Here is a 26,668-nt window from a genome sequence, read left to right as displayed (position 1 = left end):
ATTTTTATTTTAGTGTTTATGTTTTTAAATTTTACTAGTTTTTGGTCCGTGCGATGCACGGATTCATCTTAATATATAAATATTAATAAAAATACAATCTAATAATTACAATTAATGACATAAATGTGTTATATAAATTAAATATTATTATTTGATTTTCACATTTACTTTAAATAATATTTTTATAGATAAATATAATAATAAAATAAAAACTAATATATTATATATTATATTATATTTTTTATCAGTAAAAAAGGAGGAAGTGACACCTCAGTTCCATCGTTACTGTTTTATATTATATATAGATTTGCTAAAGGTAATACGAGTTAAAATGCCGTAATTTTATTTCTAAACGGATAATTCGAGTTAACTACAATTATCAACAAATTTTTTTTTTGTAATTTATTCATGCGGGCGTGTGGTAATCACGCCTCACCATAGGGTGAGGCGTAATTACCTCACGTCTCACCACAGGGTGAGGCGTGATTACCTCACGCCCGCGTGCCGGGAGAGGTTTTTTCCCCCAATTTCACACCTCAAAGCTTCAAAGGGTACTTTCATCCTTTCACGGGGCTAGAGGTGGGAAATTGGGGCTGGGTTTAACAACACCCTTTTTTTATCATTAGGACAAAATTTACGCTTCACATAAACGTTGGGATCAAATCCCATAAATGAACTAAAATATAAAGAAAAAAAAAAGCATGAAATAAATAGGAATTAAGAATAATTAAATGTATAAAAAGAAGGTAGGAAATATGTAAGCAAAAGGTAGGGGACCATCATCTTGGCCTCGAAGGTGTCGTTGGGCGAGAGTTCATACACTTGTTTTACACCTTCTTCTTCTCCCTATAAATTACCGCTAAAATCCCCAATCTCTCTCTCTCTGCAGCACTCACTTCATCTTCTTCTTCTTCCTTTTATCATTATGTCTGAAGATATAACTGTAGAAAACGAAAACAGCAGCAGCAGCACTAGTATTGAATTAGAAGAAGAGAGTGCAGAAGAACATTTCTCAAAACCCCTCAATTCTAAGAAACTCTCTTCCTCTACGTTGCGCAGAAATGACTCTTTGGAGATCGAATCCCGCAAATACCCGGGCCACCACCTCTCCTCTAAGGTTTTTCTTTTTTCTTTTCTATTTTTCTTACTATAAATCAATTCAAAATATCTGATATATTTCCTTTTCAATTTCCCAATAAAGGCTGTGAGTTGCTCGGTGATATTGCATTTGGCGTTTCAAAGCATCGGAATAGTGTATGGAGATATAGGAACGTCGCGGCTGTATGTATATGCCAGCACCTTCCCCGACGGCATCGGACACAATGATGATATATTGGGAGTTCTTTCTTTAATTATTTATGCCTTTACTCTCATTCCTCTCATCAAATATGTTCTCATAGTCCTCCAAGCCAACAATAATATTTTATTAAAATATTTATTAAAATATTTATTTATGCCTTTACCAAGCTAGACACTTTCAAATTACTTTATTAAAATATTTTTAATATATATATATTATGACTTAACCAATTTTTTCACTCAAATTCTTATCATTTGTCATCCAATTTCGGTTTCATAATCCATAATTTTTTCTATATAGGTAAGTTTTGAGTATTTTAAGTTAGTTTCTACCTTTATCGAACGAATTTGTAGATTTTATCAACCAGATGGGTTCGTAGTTTACTATTAGCAACCACCGGTTGCGTTCATATGGATCCTGATGACCATGTAAATTTGGTCATTTACCGTTAAATCTAGGCAGATTAAAATTTTAAAGTGGAGATTCAAAACATCCTAAGACTTATATTTAATCTGGCTAAATCTAACGGTGTATGACCAAATTTACGTGGTCATCAGGATCGATGTGAACGCAACTATAACAACCACTTTAACATTAGAAAGAAGAAGAAAAAGGACAATCTCATAGACTAGAGATGGACCAGCCAGAGGAGGCAGAGATAGTATTATTATTATTAAAGCGTTTCCAAAATCTGGATTTTGTTCAAATATTTTAGTATATCTTTCCTACGAATTTCCTTCTCACTTGTTGAATTTAGATTGGGGAAAAAAGGGAAGATGGGTAAAAAAATGGAAAATGGATAAGAATGTGAGACCTCACGAAAGAGAAATAGCAGAAGCAGAAGCAGAAGCTTCATTTGTTGGACCTGGAGATGAAACCCACAGACTCCGAGAAAAAGAGGTAGACCAAGAAAGATTAGTATTAAAAAGGAAAACTAGGCAAAGAAGTTATAAAATTCAATCAATAAACAAAGCAAAAGAAGAAGAAAATGCGGAGAAGAACAAAGCAATTGTCGTAGATCATCTCCAATCGAGGTTTATTTTAAAGAGTGTCAAAACTTAACAGATCATATTAAAATATAATATTTTATTAATTTAATCATTCATATCACTTTTAGCAACTTTTGATAAAAAATGCTCAAATAGGAAACAATTTTAAAAGTTACAATAATAACCCTACAAATCGTTACTTTATATATAATTTATTTTAATTATAAATATTATCAACCAATAGTGAAATAAGAAAGACTTATCAAAAAGATGAATCAATAGTAATCACGCAAATCACTTTTTTTTATATTAAAAAAGTTTGGTAACCTTAAAACAAGATTGTCCAAAATTGACAACTTTGTTTGCACACACTATCATTCCAATAGTAGGCACCAGTTGAAAGTTGTCAAATTCAATGTCACACCAGCTGCCACTCTTTTAAGAATTCTCTATTAAAGATGCTCTTAGCAGTTTACAATTTTGCTTAGCAGACGAAGCAAAATCATGAACTACGAACGAGAAGTTGCTTCCATTGTGAAGCAAAATCGTGAATTGTGAACCAACAGTTGTTTCCACCGCGCAGCAAAATCATAAACCACGAATCCATCGTGTTGATAATATATTTTGATTAAGTCATAATATATATATATATATATATATATATATATATATATATATATATATATATATATATATATATAGGAGAGATCAGGTGTGACACATCTCTTATGGTGTGACAAGCCTTATTGTGTGATAATGACCAATTTTGTAATTAACCAAAAGGAGGTGGCAAATTTGTAAATAAAAGGAAAGAGAAAATTGTTTTATTTTTTTTCTTTAAAATGTATTTTCCCGATTTTTCCAACCTCGTTTTTCAAACAATTTTATACCGCTGGACTCGTCTTAATTAAACGGTCATTTTAAGATCCATGAAGCTCAAGTAAAAAAAATTCCGGTGAACGGAATCCGGGTGGACGTTTTCCGGCAAGCAAAAAAGTGTCCAGAAACTTCTCAAAAAATTTTAGAAAATGTAAAACATTATTCTAAGAAACTTTAATTCTTGGGTAGAAGCGAGATTTCTTACGGTTTAGTCTCAATAAAAAATTTTCCTTAATTTTATCAATTTTACATGCTTCAACAATTTATTGCGTCAAAACTGTAAGGAATTTTGCTTTGAGCCAAGAATTAAAGTTTCTTAAAATGATGTTTTACATGTTTTCAATTTTTTTGATAATTTTTTGGGCACATTTTTTGTCCTACTTACATTGTTCCAAATCAGTGTACCATTTGTTCCAAATCAGTGTACCATTTGTTCCAACATAATACTTGTATTGTTCCAACAGAAAAATGTTTTATTTCTTTTCTTTAAAATACATTTTCCCGACATTTCTAACCTTGTTTTTCGAAAAATTTTATACTATTAGACTCGTCTAAATTAGACGGTCATTTTAAGATCCCTGAAGCTCAAGTAAAAAAAATTCCGATGAACGGAATCCGGGTAGGCGTTTTCTGGCGAGAAACAAAGTGCTCAGAAAATTCTCAAAAACTTCCAGAAAATATAAAACATTATTCTAAGAAACTTTAATTCTTGGGTCGAAGCGGAATTTCTTACGGTATAGTCCCAAAAAATTGTTGAAGCATTTAAAATGGATAAAATTAAGGAAAAAGTTTTATTGGGACTAAACCGTAAGAAATCATGTTTCGAGTTTCTTAAAATAATGTTTTACATTTTCTGGAATTTTTTAAAAATTTTCTGGGCACTTTTTTCTCGTCGGAAAACGCTCACCCGGATTCTGTTCACCGGAAATTTTTTTACTTGAGCTTCAGGGATCTTAAAATGACCGTCTAATTTAGACGAGTCTAATAGTATAAAATTTTTCGAAAAACGATGTTAGAAATGTCAGGAAAATGTATTTTAAATAAAAGAAATAAAACAATTTTCTCTATCATCTCTTTCATTTTATTTACCAATTTGCCACCTTGCCCTTTTTTAATTGTCATCAAAACTACGTAGTTTTGTTATGTCACACAATAAGCTCATTGTCACAACTTAAGTCATTGTCATGCTAGATCTCACCCATATATATATATATATATATATATATATATATATATATACTAAGAGTATTTTGGAAAAGTCACAAATAAATAGTCCAGATATATAATATGTTAGTTAATTAGTCTAAATATGTAAATGAGCTTCTAATTTGATCAAGTTTTATTATTTTTCATTTTTTTATGTGGGTTGCTAAATACCACCCATTTTTACTAGTTACCGTACCATTTGAACTTTTTTGTCATTCTCATAATTTTAATAAAAAACTGAAAATTCGCTCTCTAAAATCACAAACCCTAACAACAATAATTGAAATTATGAAAATAATTGATGTGTGACAACTCGAACTCCAGAAATGGATGACTACGAGTCGGAAACATTAAAATTTACGTTTTTTTTTTATCAAAGAACTCATGAAAATAATGCATATTTTTTATGATGATTTTGCATTTTTTGTCACAAAAAATTATAGAATTTTACATTTTTCGTCACTAAATTTTTTATGATTTTGCCTCGGCCAAAATTTGGCCTAGACGGATGCTGGATCCGCCCTTCCAATGGTTGGGGTGGATGCCGCATCCGTCCGACCAAATTTTGGCAGATTCTCTAAAAAAAATTCAGTTTTGAATTTTTTTTATGAAAAGGGTAAAAATTGTCCAATGGAAGCAGTGATAAGTAATCTGAGAACGGTAAATAGCAACACCTTTTTTTATTTATCCAACACAGACTATCTAAAGTCTAGCTAGATCTATTCTCAAATATCTCTTCTATCACTATCTAAAGTCTAGCTAGATCTATTCCCAAATATCTCTTCTATCCTTTAATTACTTTTTTCACACAAAAAATTTCAAAGTAAGGTTGTTTTAGAAAGAGATTTTGTACCTTTTCCAAAACAAACAAGTAAAAGGATTTTTGATAGAATAAGAATTAGGATAAATAATTTATTTGTTTTTATATTTTATTTTAAATAATACATATATTCAATAGTTTAGTATCCATTTAAATTACTAATTTTTTCTTCACTGATTAAGTGTGAATTATATTTCTTTTATACCATGTTTATATTTTGATATCTGAAATTTCATTTAAAAAAGTATTATTTTAAATATTAAAAATACAATTTTACATATTTAATTTTTATTTTTCTTCTTTTTTTTGGTAGAAAAGGAAAGGAAAGCAAAGCAAAACAAGCAACTACACCGGGATTAGCCTAGGAAAGCTAACCCCAATCCTATCATCTAAAAGAAGAGGAGAAAGAGCGATAGGGGGAACGGTAAGGGTAGAAACAGCTAACACCCCCTCATGGCCTGCCGCCGCCAAGTGATCTGCAACATGGTTCTGCTCCCGGAAAATGTGGCTGAACTCAATGATATCAAATGAGGGGCTAAGCCTCTTAATAGCTTTAATAAGGTTGCGGCTATGAAGACCCATGGCATGACTACCCAAAATCATATTGATGGCCTCCAAGTTATCTGACTCCACAGAAAGCCTCTTAACACCCAGCCTAATCGCCAGCTGGATCCCAGAGAGAATGCCCTAGAGCTCCACAGAGAAGGAAGAACCCAAACCCAAATTCTGGGTAAACCCAGAAAGCCAGGCGCCTCCCGCATCCCTAAGAACACCTCCGGCAGCAATCTTACCATTACTGAGGTAGGAACCATCAGTATTCAGCTTCACAACCCCCTCTCTCGGCCTGCTCCAGCTCACGAGGTGGACATCACTACTCGGGGAAGATCTGGCAAGGGACTCACCTTTGAAACTATCAATAATAGAGGAGAGTTTCTTCAAGAAGAACTCAGCTAAGTTAGGCAAAAGCACAGCTTTATTATCAAAAATCTCCTCGTTCCTCAATTTCCACACTTGATGATAGATAATGGCAAAGAAAATGTCCCCATGCTCCATATAAGACAATAACTTTTCCCTAATACCATCTGAGAACCAGTCGTTCACAAAATGGGACATGAAGGAAGAGAAAGTATGATGAGGGAGAATTTTCTTCCAAACCTCTTCACTCATAGGGCAATCTGTAACCCCCTCATTTGGATCACATGATATCTCACACAATATCAGTCATAGACATGTTTTCAATTCTCAATCATATAAACTTCAATCTCATATAAATTTTACATATTATACATAAGAGAAAGCATTTATAATTTACAATACACGTTTAAGTCATTATCCTACACAGAGGATTTACAAAACAAAAGTACATTCACAAGACTCCAAAATGCCTAGATGAGAATGGACTGACACTGCTGGTGCGACCTTAAGCAAGAAGAACTCCACCTAACCTGTAAAATCTGTTGGCAAGGGGTGAGCTGCCTACTCAATAACCATATTACACATATATGTATATACAAGTAATGTAAAGAGCACAAACCAAAATAGGTCATCAGTACCAAGTTAGAATTTATTCATTTAGAATAGTAATACTGATTTTAGAAAGGCCTTGCTATACTTAGACAATATATATAAAATGGTCATTGGGCCCAATCTGTATTCCGGCTCACTAAATTAGGAATACAATCATCTGTGCTACGGAGGAGTTACACTCAACTCACGTACTCATATATCTCAACACATGTGCTTCCGGCTCACAATATTCGGATAGCACTCTCAACTTAGACCATTTCACATATCCATCTAAGCAAGCTCATATTCATTTATAATCCAACCATTATTCAGTTCCATTATGTGCACAAGGCTCAACATGCCGTATTTACTCATACCACTGCAACATACTCAATCATATCACTTTCTTATCAATCATGACGTATCACAAACACTCAAACATTATCCACATCATTCACATCAGATTCAACCACATCTCACACTCAACAAGTCACAAGGCACAATACAGTCATACACATATATAAAGCAATATGCTTACCGTCGCACTTGGTTCGATCTATTCAACATGATCGGGTGTGCGTTCAATTGCACCTTGCCCTCCTAATGTCACATAACATTGATCCAATTAGCCTTAACATAAACTTAATGAAAATATAAACTAAGGAATGCTATATGATTTACAAGACACTAATGCCACAAAGTTCATGCAATCTAATCCTTTTGTCTTAGATCATCATATGGCCTACTTGCACACATTCTGCCATAACTCTCTCTATATAAATCCAAATGCCCTGATTCTTGAACCTCCTGAAACTAGACATATATGGGTATAACATATCCAAAATTCATGTGAAGATCACTTCTACACAATATATGGCATGAAAAATGATTCTGTCCTGTTTCCTGCCAAGAAACAGACTATCCAGATTTGCATCTACCATAATTCACTCAACCTAGCTCACACTAAAAACAATGGATTGCCAAATCCTTTTACATACATATACTTCAAGTAGTTAGGACCACTTTTGTATAAAGAAACGTTCTCAAATTATGACTCTAAGGTCCTCAAAATGCTACATCAACATGGCTGCCTCACATGACATTCAATTTCGAGGCAGTCATGTTCCATCTAGGTTTTCTTCATCTATATATGGAATTAAAGTCCCATATTTTACAGAGGGTTTCATAACACATATAGAAACACATGTTATTCATTATGTATCTTCAAATTAGAAGAATATCAATATGAAAAACATGCTCCAAAATGACTGAAAGCAGTACCCTAGATTTCTGTTTAGGGCACTTGATACATATCTTTCATTTGGACAACCTATAACCACTTTAAACAACACCAAAACTCAACAAACTCCATCACAACTCATCCACAACAAATCCTATGATCATACCTAGGTATTTCAGAATCTCAAACTCATAGAAAACAAGCTAAAACAACATACTAACCTTCAACTCGTGTCTATCACCTAGTATGCTTCCTAACTTGACTTGTTTGACTCGAAAATGGAAGAAATTGGAAGAGTTTTCTTTGGAGAGGTTTAGGGTATGAACAAGGAAGGTTTTGCTGAAGCTTTGGTCGAAATTGTGGCTGGAATAGATAAAGAATGAGTTGTGCACATCATTTGGCAAATGAAGAGGTGTATTTTGTCTTAATATTGGGGTGACACCTCGTGCTTGCTCACAAACCTCAAATTCAGCCCTCCTAAAGTGTAACTTAATCAATTTAGGACATATGAATTCATTCATTCATTCATTTAAGTCCTAACTCAATTAACCAATCGTTACATCTTAACGATACACTAATCGTCTACTAATCGCACGGTAATCGCATTATGCATATGAAACTTCTAATGACAATGCGATAAATCTAAAATGTATGTATTCAATCATGAAAACATATATGAATGTGGGAAGATGTATATGTTAGGGTTTTAGGGATGTTACAGTTCTTCCCCCCTTAAAGAATTTCGTCCCCGAAATTCACTTACCAGAAGCTTCAAATACGTAAGGATATTGTGTCCTCATATTTTCTTCCACCTCCCAAGTTGCCTCATCAAGTGTTTGATTATGACTCCATCTCACCTTAACCATTGGAATTTCACGGTTTCTGAGTCGTTTCATTTCTCGTCCCAAAATCTCTAAAGGTTGCTCACGAATAGTTAAGTCTGTATTCACTATTGCAATCTCAGGTTCAGGAATCATATGACTTGGGTCTGATCTATATCTTCTCAATACTGACACATGAAATACATCATGTATTAAAGACAATTCTGGTGGTAGAGCTAACCTATAAGCCAATGGTCCAACTCTCTCAATGATCTCATAAGGCCCGATGTATCTTGGATTCAACTTCCCTCTTCTGCCAAAACGAACTATTCCTTTCCATGGGATATTTTTAAAAACACTTTATCTCCAACTTTATATTCCATCTCCCTTCGGTGCTGATCCACATAAGCTTTCTGACGTTCTTGTGCAGCTTTTAAATACTTCTTTATGACATTGATCTTCTCAACCGTTTCCTGGACTAACTCAGGTCCTTCCAATTGTCTCATTCCTTCAACATCCCAACATATAGGGCTTCTACACGGTCTTCCATATAGTGCCTCATAAGGTTCCATGCCTATACTTGAATGATAACCATTATTATAAGCAAACTCCATAAGAGGTAAATGTATATCCCACTCACCTTGGAAATTAAGAACACAAGCTCTCATCATATCCTCTAAGGTCTGAATAGTTCTTTCCGATTGTCCATCTGTCTGTGGATGAAAGGTTGTACTGAAATGCAATTTTGTTCCCAATGAGTGTTGTAAACTGCCCCAAAATCTAGATGTAAATCTAGGATCACGATCTAAAACAATAGATATAGGTACTCCATGCAACCTCACTATTTGTTCCACATAAAGGCTAGCCAATTTATCCATCGAGTCTGTCTGTTGAACCGGTAGAAAGTGAGCAGATTTCGTAAGTCTATCCACTATCACCCATATACTATCGTGTCTACGCCTTGTTCTTGGTAATCCCATCACAAAATCCATAGTGATCCTCTCCCATTTCCACTCTGGTATGGTTAAAGGTTTTAGTTTTCCCACGGGAGCTTGATGCTCAGCTTTAACCTGTTGACATGTCAAACATTTGGAAACAAAATCAGATACATCTTTCTTCATTGTAGGCCACCAGTAAAAAGGTCTCAAATTTCTGTACATCTTTGTCATTCTTGGGTGCATAGCATAAGGAGAATTATGTGCTTCCTGTAGAATTTCTGATCTTAAATTTGCTACATCTGGAACACATAATCGACTACCTATCATCATAGTTCCATCATCTTCCACAGAAATATCAGGTCTTTTACCTTGTTGTACATGATCTCGCATTTTCTGTAAATAAGGATCATGCCATTGTGCTTCTTGGATCCTTTCTTTCAAATCTGGTTTTACCCGTAGTGTAGCCATCAAACCTGTTACTTCATTTACTTCTAACTGCACATCCATGGCTCGCATCTCCACTAGTGAATTTAAACTATAACTCTTCATACTAGCCACAATATCAACACTCTTTCTACTCAAAGCATCTGCAACCACATTAGCTTTTCCTGGATGGTAATCTATTGTACAATCATAATCTTTTAATAGCTCAATCCATCTCCTTTGTCTTAGGTTCAACTCCTTTTGTGTAAAGATGTACTTCAAACTCTTGTGATCAGTGAGAATCTGAAATGTCTCCCCATATAGGTAATGTCTCCATACCTTCAATGCATGGATGACTGCTGCCAACTCTAAGTCGTGTGTGGGGTAATTCATCTCATGAGGTCTCAGTTGCCTAGAATCATATGCAATGACTTTCCCATTTTGCATTAGAACACATCCCAAACCTTGTCCCGAGGCATCTGTATAAACAACAAAGCCACCACCTTCAGAAGGTAACACTAACACTGGTGCGGAAGTCAATCTCTTCTTTAGTTCCTCAAAGCTTTGGTGACATTTATCATTCCACTGGAATACAACGCCCTTTCTCAGCAATTTAGTTAATGGACCTGCAATCAGAGAAAAACCCTCTACAAATCTCCTATAATAACCAGCTAACCCAAGAAAACTCCTAAGCTCTGTAACGTTCTTTGGTGGTTCTCATTCATCAATAGCTTTAATTTTGGAAGGGTCGGGTTGAACCCCTTCACCTGACACCACATGACCAAGGAATACAACTTCATCCATCCAAAATTCACATTTGCTCAGCTTTGCATACATCTGATTATCTCTCAAAATTTTCAAAACAATTCTCAAATGTTGTTCATGCTCACCCACAGTTCTTGAATACACTAGGATATCATCAATGAATACCATAACAAACTTATCTAGATATGGCTGAAAAGTCTTGTTCATTAATGCCATGAAAGCTGCAGGAGCATTAGTCAAGCCAAAAGGCATCACAAGAAACTCAAAATGACCATACCTTGTACGAAAAGCAGTTTTAGGTATGTCAGCTTCTGCAACTCTCAACTGCCAATAGCCCGATCTTAGATCAATCTTTGAAAAATGACGAGCTCCTCTAAGCTGATCTAGCAAATCATCAATCCGAGGCAATGGATACTTGTTTTTCACTGTCATTCTGTTCAATTGTCTGTAATCAATACACAATCGCATACTTCCATCTTTCTTCTTCACAAATAATACAGGTGCTCCCCACGGTGAAGTACTGGGTCGTATAAACCCCTTCTCAAGTAGTTCTTCTATTTGTTTCTTCAATTCTTGTAATTCCATTGGAGCCATTCTATATGGAGCAATTGATATAGGAGATACTCCTGGCATGGTCTCAATAGGAAAATCAATCTCCCTATGAGGTGGTAATCCTGGTAGTTCATCTACGAATACATCTGCAAAATCTCTCACCACTGGAATATTCTCCAATTTACCTCCATCCTTCCTAGTGTCCACAACATGAGCTAAATATGCCTCACATCCATTTCTAATCCATCTGATTGCTTGAATTGCAGATATTAAACAAGATGGCACAACCTTTCTCTCCCCAACAAATAACACAGTTGACTCTGAAGTAAAATGTAACACAACTTCCTTTGAACAACAATCAACTTTAGCTTCATATTTACACAGCCAATCCATTCCTAAAATAATATCAAATTCTCTAAACCCCATAACTACTAAATCTATAGGGAACTCACTTCCCCTCACTTTTATAGGACAATCTCTCAGAACCTGATTTACAATCACATTATTCCCAACTGGCAGGATAACTCCCACATCATATCCTAATGGTTCTACCTTCCCATTTATTTTCAATATAAACTCAGGTGTTATGTATGAATGAGTGGATCCAGGGTCAATCAAAACAAAAGCTATGGTATCAAGGATAGAAATTGTACCAGATATAACTTCTGGTGCTGTTTGAGCTTCACCCCTCGTCATATTGAAGGCTCTGTTTCGTGGTAAATTTTGTGTCTGTCCACCCATAGGAGCATCATGTCTACCCCCTCTACCTCCTCCTCGACCTCTGCCTCTGCCTCTATCCACTCCAGCTGCACCACCTCCTATATTAGACTGAGGTTGAACTCTCTCTCCTCTATCAACTAGTAAGGGACAATCATTACGATAATGGCCTGTTTCTCCACACTTAAAACATGTACCCTTCTTAAATGAACCATAACACTCTCCTGTGTGAGATCGGCCACATCTACCACAAACCAGGGAAGGTCCCCAACACTCACCTCTGTGTACCCGTCCACATGTCTGACAAGCTGGAAAAGATGTTGTCCTCGCTCCTCTTCTATACCCACTATTAAACCGACCACCTGAAAATCTGTTACTACCAATGGATGGAGCACTACTCAAAACATCTCCAAATCCGCCCCGTGATCTAGTCCCACCACGATGGATACTACTACTACCACCTCTAAATTGTTGAGAATAGCCTCTAGAAGAAACTGAGAATCCACCTCTCTTTGTTGGCCTGCTAGACTGGCCCTCTGTATCAAATCTAGCCCTTTTGGTTACAAAAAGTTGTTCTCTATCTTTCACAATTTCCTCAGCTCTGAGTGCAGATTCTACTAACAATCTAAAGCTAGTTTCATGTGCATGAATCCCCATTCTAACATCTGGGTGTAGACCATGTTCAAACCTGCGACATTTTGCTTCTTCTGTAGCCATATTTGCAGGTGCATATTTGGCTAAAGTGTTAAACTTAAGCTCGTATTCAGCCACAGACATATCCTCATGCATAAGGGTCAAAAACTCTGTTTGTTTCCTATCTTTGTATATCATTGGCATGTACTTATTAGTGAACAACTTCTTGAAAATATCCCATGTTATTTCAGTTCTAATTCTTGTCCTTTTTATAGATCTCCACCATTCTAAAGCTTCACCAGTGAAAAGATTAGAAACATATTTGACCATTGAGTCCAGACGACACTCTGTGTTCTCAAGTACATCTTCAATCTTGGCCCACCATTTATCAGCTATATCAGGATCTGTACTACCCTCAAACTCTGTTGCGCCCATCTTTTTAAGCCTTTCAAAATTTTTATCAAAGACTGGCGCATCTCGACGAGCTTGAACACGTGGCTGAGGCTGACCTTGAGCCAAATAGATTCCCATCATTTCTTCAAACTGGTTGTAACCCTGTGGATAACCTGCATGTCCTGAAGCTCCTATATGTTCTGAGCCCCCAGACTCATGAACATGACCAACTGAACCATGACTAGACACATTACCGGATTGTCCATTCTCACCATCAGACTCCATAACCGTACATGAAACATGACCATGTTAACATGCTTTAGAATAAGAAAACATGATTATGTGGTCTTAACCTAGGAATCCAAAACAAGTCATACACAACCTAATCCCTAGGAAAGTAGACCCGCTCTGATACCACTAAATGTAACCCCCTCATTTGGATCACATGATATCTCACACAATATCAGTCATAGACATGTTTTCAATTCTCAATCATATAAACTTCAATCTCATATAAATTTTACATATTATACATAAGAGAAAGCATTTATAATTTACAATACACGTTTAAGTCATTATCCTACACAGAGGATTTACAAAACAAAAGTACATTCACAAGACTCCAAAATGCCTAGATGAGAATGGACTGACACTGCTGGTGCGACCTTAAGCAAGAAGAACTCCACCTAACCTGTAAAATCTGTTGGCAAGGGGTGAGCTGCCTACTCAATAAACATATTACACATATATGTATATACAAGTAATGTAAAGAGCACAAACCAAAATAGGTCATCAGTACCAAGTTAGAATTTATTCATTTAGAATAGTAATACTGATTTTAGAAAGGCCTTGCTATACTTAGACAATATATATAAAATGGTCATTGGGCCCAATCTGTATTCCGGCTCACTAAATTAGGAATACAATCATCTGTGCTACGGAGGAGTTACACTCAACTCACGTACTCATATATCTCAACACATGTGCTTCCGGCTCACAATATTCGGATAGCACTCTCAACTTAGACCATTTCACATATCCATCTAAGCAAGCTCATATTCATTTATAATCCAACCATTATTCAGTTCCAGTATGTGCACAAGGCTCAACATGCCGTATTTACTCATACCACTGCAACATACTCAATCATATCACTTTCTTATCAATCATGACGTATCACAAATACTCAAACATTATCCACATCAGATTCAATCACATCTCACACTCAACAAGTCACAAGGCACAATACAGTCATACACATATATAAGCAATATGCTTACCGTCGCACTTGGTTCGATCTATTCAACATGATCGGGTGTGCGTTCAATTGCACCTTGCCCTCCTAATGTCACATAACATTGATCCAATTAGCCTTAACATAAACTTAATGAAAATATAAACTAAGGAATGCTATATGATTTACAAGACACTAATGCCACAAAGTTCATGCAATCTAATCCTTTTGTCTTAGATCATCATATGACCTACTTGCACACATTCTGCCATAACTCTCTCTATATAAATCCAAATTCCCTGATTCTTGAACCTCCTGAAACTAGACATATATGGGTATAACATATCCAAAATTCATGTGAAGATCACTTCTACACAATATATGGCATGCAAAATGATTCTGTCCTGTTTCCTGCCAAGAAACAGACTATCCAGATTTGCATCTACCATAATTCACTCAACCTAGCTCACACTAAAAACAATGGATTGCCAAATCCTTTTACATACATATACTTCAAGTAGTTAGGAACACTTTTGTATAAAGAAACTTTCTCAAATTATGACTCTAAGGTCCTCAAAATGCTACATCAACATGGCTGCCTCACATGACATTCAATTTCGAGGCAGTCATGTTCCATCTAGGTTTTCTTCATCTATATATGGAATTAAAGTCTCATATTTTACAGAGGGTTTCATAACACATATAGAAACACATGTTATTCATTATGTATCTTCAAATTAGAAGAATATCAATATGAAAAACATGCTCCAAAATGACTGAAAGCAGTACCCTAGATTTCTGTTTAGGGCACTTGATACATATCTTTCATTTGGACAACCTATAACCACTTTAAACAACACCAAAACTCAACAAAATCCATCACAACTCATCCACAACAAATCCTATGATCATACCTAGGTATTTCAGAATCTCAAACTCATAGAAAACAAGCTAAAACAACATACTAACCTTCAACTCGTGTCTATCACCTAGTATGCTTCCTAACTTGACTTGTTTGACTCAAAAATGGAAGAAATTGGAAGAGTTTTCTTTGGAGAGGTTTAGGGTATGAACAAGGAAGGTTTTGCTGAAGCTTTGGTCGAAATTGTGGCTGGAATAGATAAAGAATGAGTTGTGCACATCATTTGGCAAATGAAGAGGTGTATTTTGTCTTAATATTGGGGTGACACCTCGTGCTTGCTCACAAACCTCAAATTCAGCCCTCCTAAAGTGTAACTTAATCAATTTAGGACATATGAATTCATTCATTCATTCATTTAAGTCCTAACTCAATTAACCAATCGTTACATCTTAACGATACACTAATCGTCTACTAATCGCACGGTAATCGCATTATGCATATGAAACTTCTAATGACAATGCGATAAATCTAAAATGTATGTATTCAATCATGAAAACATATATGAATGTGGGAAGATGTATATGTTAGGGTTTTAGGGATGTTACACAATCCCTAAGAGCGTGGCACAACGATTCAACATGGCCTCTACATCTACCGCAAGCTCCAAAGGTCGCCAAATGCCTTCTGTATCTATCTGAGTTAGTAAGTAATCTGTCTTTAACGCCCAGCCACAGGAAGCTCCTCATGCGGTAGAGGATTTTAAGGGACCAAATGGTCTTCCAAATATCCGAGGGATTATCAGTCCTGTTAAGGGAAAAAGCTTCAAAGGCATATTTGCAAGAATAGACTCCATTGTTAGTCAGCGCCCAACAATGCTTATCCATGTCTTCCTCTTGATTACTCACCTTCACTCCTCTAATTCTAAGGAGAGTCTCAAGGCTAAAGAAAGAATCAAATTTAGGCCAAACCCAGTCCCCTTCAGAGTCCACCACATCTTCTAACCTCCAGTTATGGATATCACTAGGCGGGGGGGAAGTGCACACATCCACTAAAGGTTTATCCCCAATCCAGGTATCAAACCAGAAGCTTATGGACTTACCATTACCCACATCCAGACCAACCCCCGAGCAAAACTCAGTAAAAATGGCGCTAAGCCCTTTCCAGAGGAAGGAACAATTGATAACTCTCTCTTTCGGGCCCCCAAAGATCTTATCTTTTCGATACTTACCACAAAGAAGGCGAACCCAGAGAGAGGATGGGCATTGCCACATACGCCAAAGGAGTTTCATTAATAAAACTTTATTATTATCCTTAGCTCTCCTAATGCCCAAACCCCCTGAATCTTTGGGCTAACAAACCTCACTCCAAGGCACCAGGTGGATCTTTCTTCCCTCCGCAGCTTCCCCCCACAGGAACCTTCGGTTAATCTTATCAAGATCATTAAGCACAGGATTCGGAAGCTGACAAGCCTGCATGATGTGGTTGGGAGCAGCGGAATTCACAGATTGAATTAAAGTCAGACGGCCAGCGAGGGAGAGAGTCTTGGCTTTCCACGTGGCACACCTCGTATTGGCTTTGTCCAGAGTATCTTTAAAAGAAACTTTAGACACTCTCTCACTATGGAGAGGAATCCCCAGATACTTCCCAAGAGAATTAGTAAGAGGAATACCAGACAAATCACTTAATCTTTTACAAATTCTCGGATTCATATTCTTAGAGCACATCATCCTAGATTTCTGGATATTAAGTCTCTGACCAGAGGCCGAACAAAAACAATCCAGAATATCCATAATAACACTCAACTGCTCCTCATTACCTTCAAGAAAGATAAGGACATCGTCCGCAAAGAATAAGCGGGTCACCTGGGGACAGAAACTATTGATGGCCACCGGGTGGAAACTCCCAATATCAATGGCATCTTGAATAAGGTGGGACAACCTCTCCATAGCAATAACGAAAAGGAAGAGACTCATAGGATCACCCTGACGGATGCCCCGACCCGGAGAGAACTCCTCCGACATATCCCCATTCACCATAACCTGAAACACATGAGAAGTAATACAAACCTTAATAAGATTTCTCCAACTGTCCGGGATCCTAGCTCTCTCCAGACTCTCCATCAGGAAGTTCCAGTTGATGCGATCATAGGCCTTCTCCAAATCCAGCTTAAGAGCCATAATGCCTTTCTTCCCTTTCCTAATCTTCGTAGTGTGCACCATTTCTTGGGCAATCACCACATTATCCATCATTTGTCTACCGGGTACAAAACTACCCTGATTCTGACAAATGATCTCCGGAAGAATGCAACGAATTCTATTAGCCACAATTTTTGTAATCGTCTTGTAAAGAACATTACAAAGACTGATGGGTCTCATATGCAAAAAGGAAGAAGGCTTATCAATTTTAGGAATAAGGACCAGGAGAGTTCTATTAACCAGCTCAATATCCTTAGACCCATTGAACACACCTATAATTTTTATTTTTCTTCTATATATATATATATATATTCGGCATATCTTTCTCTATCGTCTTCTCTAATTTCTCTCCTATAATAGGTCCCGGTCTTACAACATTACTCCTACCTAATTCTATATCAAATAATTCAAATATTTTAATTATAGAAATAAAAATATTTTTTGAAAAAATATAAAAATAAAATATTAAATATATAAAAGTGTATTTTTTATATTTAAAATAAAATTATTATTAAGTGTTTTTTTCTTATTTTCCTTTCTTCTTATTTTTTTCCTTTCGTTTCATTTTTTCTGTTTTCTTGTTTTCATTTTTTTCATTTTTTTATTTTATAGTTTTCATAGTATAATTTTTAAAATATGCTTTCATTCATTTTTTTTTTAGTGAAACAAGTTCTACATTGTGATAGAATAGGATTATGTGAGAAAGAAAAGAAAAAAAAATGGAAAATCTAAAATAAAACAAGATTTATTACTATAAAAATAACTAACTGAGTTGATAAAAAAACTTAAAACTTATATATATTATTATAAAAGATATATGAACCGATTAGTGTAATATATAAAAATATAGGAATGTTAAATTTATTTTTTCGTTGACATGTATCTACGTAGAGTGATTGTATGGCTTGGTTTGAAAGTAGGATTTAAATCATCCATACAAATCTCCACCTTGATTTGAAATTTGACCAAAAGTCTTCCTTTCACCGTAATACTCTTTTGGGCTAGTTCACTTATTGCTAATACCGATCAAGTTCAAACAATGCTTGAACTTAGTTGTTGGAAGTGGCTTCATCATTATATTGGCTGGATTTTCTGTGGTACCAATTTTATTGATAGTAATATTTCCTTCAGAAATAATATCTCGAATAAAATGGTACTTCACATTAATGTGTTTCATTCTTTCATGAAACACATGATTCTTCGTCATATATATAGCACTATGGCTATCACAATGAACGACAATCTTCTGCAAATTTGAACTGAGCTCACCAACCAAGCCTCATAGCCAAATAGCTTCTTTATAGACGGATTCTGGATTTTTAAATAGTGGAGGCAAACTAAATATATAGTGTAAAATTAATAAATTTATAAAAAAAAATCAATAACAAAATAACTCGAATGATCTTTAGGCTTTGGGCTTTGAGTTTGAGTTTTCCATTCTTTGTCAGAAATAATTTATACTTCTATAATAAAACAACAATCAAATCATTAGAAGGCACATTGAGGTAACAAAAGCACATCAAATTTTTCCTACAAGAGACTTCCATTTAGACTATGAGAGATCATACATTAATTAAAAAAATTCAATATAATTCTCAAAATATGCTTACATTAGCTTGAAGAAGTACATTCCTATTTAAAGTAGCTCTCAGTAACATTAAATAGTTATTATAAAACAAACCCACTAAATATGGAGAATGCAGCACAAGTAATCCTGTTCTATTCTAGTCATTAGAGCGAGTGCTAAGTCTTTCCAGATAGGAGGCATCATACAAAGTTAATATCTTTGCAATTTCAGGTTATTTGATAATGATGATTACAATTAAACTCTTAAAAATTAAAACCAATTTCCTATACACAATTCATTAGAAAGATAAAAAAAAAGCATTGCTAGTTAAGACAAAAAAAAAAGATAACATTGCTAGATAGGGAAGACATGCTTATATATAAATTTGAGCAATCCCATGACTGTCATAGAACCTAAATTTAAAGCTTGATTATGCAACCCATAAATGAAAGGGGGACATCAATAGCAACAGCAGTAAGTAGTGTTGAAGAGAAGCCTCAATAGGATTACAAATGCTAAATAGGTAAATTTAAAACTTCAAAGTTGATATATTTGTTTTAGAATACTCAAATTCAATAAGTGCTTTCACATTTTCATTAAAACAAACATCAAAATTGGATTAGAAATGCTAAATAACTAAATTACAATTGGACTACAAATGCTAACTACCTAAATTACAATTGGATTAGAAATTAGCAACCAAAATTGAACATTAGAACAGAAGAATATAATTAACAACAAACAAAAAAAATTAACATCACAAAACCAGAAGGAACCAAAATTAATAGCAAACAAACAGAACATTAATTAACTAAACATTAGAATAAAAAAACGAACCAAAATTAACAGTAAACAAACATCCACATGAATTCATAATAAGTAAGAAAATAAAAAAAAAGCAACGAGACCAACAACGAGAGTCAAGACGAACGAGAGATGAGTAAGAGAGAGTAGTAGACTGAGACTTCAATCAATCTTCGTTCATTTATAGTTCGAAAGTGAGAGAGAAGAAGATGTATGTTCTGGTTCGAAGGAGGGATGGCGGTGAGTGAGAGTGAAGAGAAGAAGGAAATTAGGTTTAGGGGTTTTGAAATTGAGGGAGAGGGAAAGGGATTTAGGATTTGGTGAGAGTGAGCGAGCGAGAGAGATCGGTTCATTCCCTTGTTCGCTACTGGAGTGGGATTATCACAAAACGACGTCGTGCCACTTAAGTGGAACGACGTTTTTTGTAACAACAATAAAAAGAAAATTAGAACCAGCTTCTTCTTCCTTGTACAAACCTGCACACTTTGACACCGTCAATGGAGTTTTCTAGGGGGCAAACTCAAAGATGAATTTTCTATATAGGGGTTTTATCTCTTTCTAGATCTCAGTGGGGGCAAGTGCCCCCATTGCCCCCACTGTAGATCCATCCCTGGCTACAATCATATATTCTGCTTATGTATTGGACAATGCAACTATAGGCTGTAAAGTAGCTTTCCAACTGATGGCACTAGTACAAAGAGTAAACACATAACTTATGATAGATCTTCTTCTATTAAGATCACCTACATAGTTTGAATCAACATAACCAGCCACCATGTTCTTATGCCTTCCAAATTTTAAACAAGCATTAGTAGTACCCTTAAATATCTCAAAATCCATTTCACAACATTCCAATAATCTTTACCGGGATTAGACATATAGCTACTGACTACACTAACTGCATGTGAAATGTCAGGACGAGTAAAAACCATCACGTACATGATACTACCAAAAACACTCGAGTAAGGTACATATGACATATATTCATATCCATTTCAGACTGTGGACATATATCAGCAGAAAGTCTGAAATGAGCAGCAAGTGGAGTACTTACATGTTTAGCATTTTTCATGCCAAATCGCTCCAACACTTTTTCAACAAAACTTCTCTAAGTTAAACAAAATGTTAATGCAGATCTATCTCTATGGATCTCCATACCAAGAATCTTCTTGCCAACTCCCAAATCTTTCATCTCAAATTCACTACTCAGCTTTGCTTTCAATCTGTTGATATCAGACATATCCTTAGCAAAAATAAGCATATAATTAATATAGAGTAACAAATAAACAAATGAGCCATTTACAAGTTTTGTGAAATAAACACAACTATCATATTGGCTCTTAGCTTAACCATGCCCAATCATAAAGGAATCAAACCGCTTATACGACTATCGAGGAGACTGCTTTAACCTATAAAATGATTTATGCAACAAGCAATATGGTCTTCTTTGCCTCCGATTTCAAACCTTCAGGTTGTTGCATATAAAATTTCTCCTTAAGTTCTCCATATAAGAATGAGGTTTTGACATCGAGTTGTTCCAACTTGAGGTCATTTATAGTAACCAATGCAAGCAAAACACGAATAGAGCTATGTTTAACAACATGAGAGAAAACATCATTAAAATCAACTCCTTGTACCTAACTATATCCCTTAGCTACCAACTGTGCTTTGTATTGAGCATCCTCAATGCCTAGAATGTCATCTTTTTGTTTGAAGACCCATTTACAACCGACAATCTTTTTGTTCTTTGGGGGTTGCACCCATTCCCATGTTTTATTTTTGTGAAGAGAATCCATCTCCTCTTGTATGGCTATCAACCATTTTCCAGAATCATCACCGGACATGGCTTCTAAATATATTGAAGGATCGCCAACTCCTTCAGTCTCCTACGTAGCAACATAGGCAAAAGTGACATAATCTGCTAACCTCAAAGGCTGCTTTCTTTCTCTTTCTAGCCTGCTTCTAGCAACTGAATGATCCTCTTTGATATCTGTAGATTCTTCTAATTTGATAGACTCTATCAATTGGTCACTCAATGGAGAGAATGAATTCTCCACCTCAACTTGAACCTCCACATGCTTATCAAAATTCTGTATCTTGGTGTTAGAAGCGATTGAAGACTCCTTTGGATGAAGCATGATAGATTCATTGAATACAATATTTCTACTGATTATAGATTTTAGTGACTTGGGATCAAGATGCCAAACTTTATATCCCTTTACATCAAGAGTATAGCCGAAAAAAAAATTCCCTTTTTAGATCCGGGCTCCAACTTTCCATCATTCACATGCACATAAATCGGACATCCAAAAATCCTCAAATCAGAATAATAAGCATGTTTTCCAGACCATACCTCTTCAACAGTTTTACTATTAATTGAAGCAGACGGAGAACGATTCACCAAATAACAAGTTGTTAAAGGTGCTTCAGCTCAAAAGTCTTGAGATAAGCTAGAATTTGATAACATACAACGAACCTTTTCCAATAGAGTTCTGTTCATCCACTCAACTACACCATTTTGTTGTGGTGTTCTTGGAACTGTGAGATGCCTGGAGATGCACATATCTTCACAAAATATGTTTAATTCATCATTGCAAAATGTCAGACCATTATTAGTGCATAGACGCTTAATCTTCTTACCAGTCTGGTTTTCCAGTAAGGCCTTTCATTGCTTGAAAGTGGCTAATGCATCATTTTTCCTCTTCAAGAAATAAGCCCAAACCTTCCTAGAGTAATCATCAATGAAGGTAAGCATATATCGAGCGCCACCTTTCGAATGAACACATGTAAGTCCCCATAGATCTGAATGGATATAATCCAAACTGCATTTTGTTTGGTGAACGCTAGTGTTGAAACTGACTCGTTTGTGTTTGCCAAAAATACAATGCTTACAAAACTCCAACTTGGACGTATGTTGACCACAAAGGACACCATATTGACTTAACATGGACAAACCTTTCTCCCTCATGTGGCCGAGCCTCATGTGCCATAATTTGGTAGTGTCTGACTCTAGCATGGAAGAGGAAATTGCAGTAATGCATGTGGCTATTGAACCTTGTAACACATACAATCTTCCAACTTTTCTGGCTTTGATTACAACTAAAGCACCTTTCAAAACCTTCAAGACTCCACCTCCACTAGAAAATCTGCAACTGTTATCATCTAAAACAGATGAGGAGATAATGTTTTTCTTCATGTCAGGAACATGCCGCGCATCTGTCAAGGTTCTGACAACACCATCATGCATTTTGATTTTGACAGTACCAATACCAACAACTTTACAAAGAGAATCGTTGCCCATCAACACAACTCCTCTGTTTACCGATTCATAAGAGGAGAACCAATTTGTGTGGAGACAAATGTGAAATGAGCAAACAGAGTCAGGGATCCACCATTGTCCAGATCTAACACCATCATCGGGCACATCATAGACTTTGTAATCTACTTCATCTTCAGTAACACTGGCTTCGGCTGGTTGTCTTCTTTATGAACCTTTTCTTTATTTTTCCTTTGTAGCTTGAAACATTCAGCTTTTATGTGCCCTTTCTTTTTACAGTAATTGCATATCAAATTACTGTGTCTACATTTTGATTTTGATCTGGATCTGGATCGATTATTGTTGTTGCTGCTGCTCCTGGGATCTCTTGTAGCATATCTCCCTCAAACGATTAGACTTTCTTCAGGGCCATTTCTATCACCAGAAAGCTCGTTGTCTATTAAATCTTTTGAAAATAGACACCCTTTAATCTCATCCATAGTTAAAGTGCTTTTACTGTAGATCATTGTCTCTCAGAAATTTTTAAAAGACGGAGGTAGAGATCGTAACAACATAAAAGCTTTGTCTTCTTCTTCATACTTAATATCTAAATTTTCCAGATCCAGCAAAATTGAACTGAAATTATCAAGGTATGACTTTAGGGATGTACCTTCCGCCATATTGAGCATATGAAGACGATGTTTCACAACAAGCTTGTTGGTGAGGTTTTTGGACATGTAGAGAGACTCAAGTTTCTCCCATAAGCCTTTAGGAGTCTTCTCATGGATGACTTCATGCTGGACCTCGTTCAACAAACATAACTGAGCTAAAGCTTTCTCCTCCAATTCTTGTTTCTTCTCCTTTGTTACCGTAGTAACTCGTCTACTAACACCTTGTGCAATATGTTCTGTGTAAAAATAACTTTCATCTTGACTTGCCATAGAGCGAAGCTGATATTACGATCACACTTCTCGATATCAAATTTTATTGTCGCCATAGTAGATCCCAAAATAAATATTAATTGGCTCTGATACCAATTTGGCAGGGAAACCCCCGTAGCGGAACAAAATATTTAGTTTGGGCAAATAAGTCAAATATTATAGCTGGTATTTGTGCATCCAAGCAATTGACACTAAATTGCTAATTTGATAGATATTTTCTAAGAGAGAATTGTGAGGTTTTGACTGTATTGGGGTGAATGGTTTTTTAGTGCTATTTTCTTCAATCTTTTGTACCTATAGTGGAATAATTTCAAGTCTCCTTGGCTCATGAAGTAGACACATGGCCGAACTACGTAAATCAATGTGTCATTTACTTTATTATTCTCTTTTTATTTTGTTATCAATTTATTTATTCAAATTAAATATTTCATTCAATTGTGGGTTTCCCAAACAGTAATAATAAGAAAAAGAAAAAGAAAATGAAAAAGGAGATGAATATTGTTAATTTTGGAAAACAAAAACAGGAGGGACATTCGCATTGTACTCGTTGATATGCCGATATGCAAAAGTAGGGCTAATACCAAGTGAGCAAGTAGAGGATAAAGATGTATCAAATTTCCAACTAGAGTTACCCAGGAAGCGTGTGGTGAGAGCTACTCACTTAAAATCAAAGCTGGAGAAGTCTCAATCTGCTAAGTATTTTCTGCTCTTTGCGACCATGCTTGGTACTTCCATGGTCATTGGAGATGGCGTCCTCACTCCTTGCATTTCAGGTTCATCTCTTTTTCTTACCAACTAATTCAGAAAAAGACCATTACATTACTTATTAAAAAATGTTTATGTCATTGTAGTTTTATCGGCTGTTGGAGGTATCAAGCAAGCCACCCACAAACTGACCGATGGTAATTTAAACCCTCTAATTCTTCTCAATCCATACCTGAATATTATTGTGTTTGGATTTGCAGATATGATCGTATGGATGTCAGTGGCGATTCTGATATGCCTATTTATGGTGCAAAGACTTGGACTGATAAAGTAGGATACTCTTTTGCTCCAATTATATGCGTTTGGTTTGCATTCATTGCTGGAATTGGGGTTTACAATTTCTTCAAATACGATCCATCTGTTATAAAAGCATTAAATCCAAAGTATATACTAGATTATTTCATCAGGAACAAACGTGATGCTTGGATTTCTCTTGGCGGCATTGTCCTTGCCATTACCGGTTAGTATATGCTTGGATTTATTCGATTAATCTCTAATACTACTTAACTTAATTTGGTAATTATATATATGTGCAGGAACTGAAGCACTATTTGCAGATGTGGGGCATTTCACTGTTCGATCAATTCAAATAAGTATGTGCACTGTGACTTACCCATCTTTGCTCTGTGCATATGTTGGACAAGCTGCTTTTCTGAGAAAGCACAATAATCTTGTATCAGAGACATTCTACAAATCAATACCAGACTCCCTCTACTGGCCCATGTTTGTGGTGGCTGTAATGGCATCCATAATTGCAAGTCAAGCTATGATTTCTGGAACCTTCTCTATCATCCAGCAATCTCTCTCGCTTGGTTGCTTTCCTCGTGTCAAAATCGTGCATACTTCTTCTACGTATGAAGGACAAGTTTATATTCCTGAAATCAACTACCTTCTTATGGTTGCTTGTATAGGAGTTACTCTTGGTTTCAGAACTACTACAAATATTGGCAATGCATACGGTAATTATTTCATTCATTTTAATTCTGTTTTACTATAATAAGAAAAACTAACATATTAAATACAGGGATCGCGGTGGTGTTTGTGATGACTCTTACTTCAGGTTTTCTAGTACTGATAATGTTGATGATATGGAAAACCAACATCGTTTATGTAATTGCCTATGTTTTAACCATTGGAATAGTAGAGCTTGTCTACTTAAGTTCAGTTCTTTACAAATTCGACCGAGGAGGATATCTACCTCTAGCTTTTGCTGCAGTTTTAATGAGTATAATGTTCATTTGGAATACAATTACGAGCTGGAAAACAAGATTTCTCCTGACAAACTAATAGAGATTGCTGCAGAGACTAAGTTTAGTAGGCTTCCGGGGCTTGCTTTGTTCTACTCGGAGCTTGTACAGGGAATTCCGCCCATATTCAAGCACTATGTAGAAAATGTGCCAGCTCTCCATTCTGTACTTGTTTTTGTGTCCATAAAATCTCTGCCCATCGGAAAGGTTCCCGCAGAAGAACGTTTCCTATTTCGTAGAGTAGAACCAAAGGAGCTGAATGTGTTCAGATGTGTTGCAAGATATGGATACACAGATGCGCGGAACGAGCAAGAACCATTTGATGTAATGTTGATGGAAAAATTGAAGCAATTTATCCAAGATGAGAAGCAAAGCCTTGACAAGGATGATGATGCAAAAGAAGAAATAGAGATAGTGGAAAAAGCATGGAGAGCAGGAGTTGTTCACTTAATAGGTGAAAATGAGGTGGTTGCAGCGAAAGGGGCAAATATAGGAAAGTGGATATTGATAGATTATGCTTTTTCTTTTCTTAAGAGAAATTTGAGACAGAGTGAGAAACTGTTTGATATTCCTCAAAAACGGATGCTCTAAGTGGGTATGACTTATCAACTTTAG

The 26,668-nt window shown here is 35.8% G+C and overlaps 1 pseudogene; it reads left to right on the top strand.

The window, feature by feature from the left end:
* The first annotated feature begins 828 nt into the window (after positions 1–828).
* LOC136220620 (potassium transporter 5-like) lies at positions 829–26,668 on the top strand (annotated as a pseudogene).

The sequence above is a fragment of the Euphorbia lathyris genome, chromosome 2 (genome assembly GCF_963576675.1).
Source record: "Euphorbia lathyris chromosome 2, ddEupLath1.1, whole genome shotgun sequence".
Taxonomy (NCBI): Eukaryota; Viridiplantae; Streptophyta; class Magnoliopsida; order Malpighiales; family Euphorbiaceae; genus Euphorbia; species Euphorbia lathyris.
Note: the sequence above shows the minus strand (reverse complement) of the source record. Positions and strands in the feature narration are given on the sequence as shown.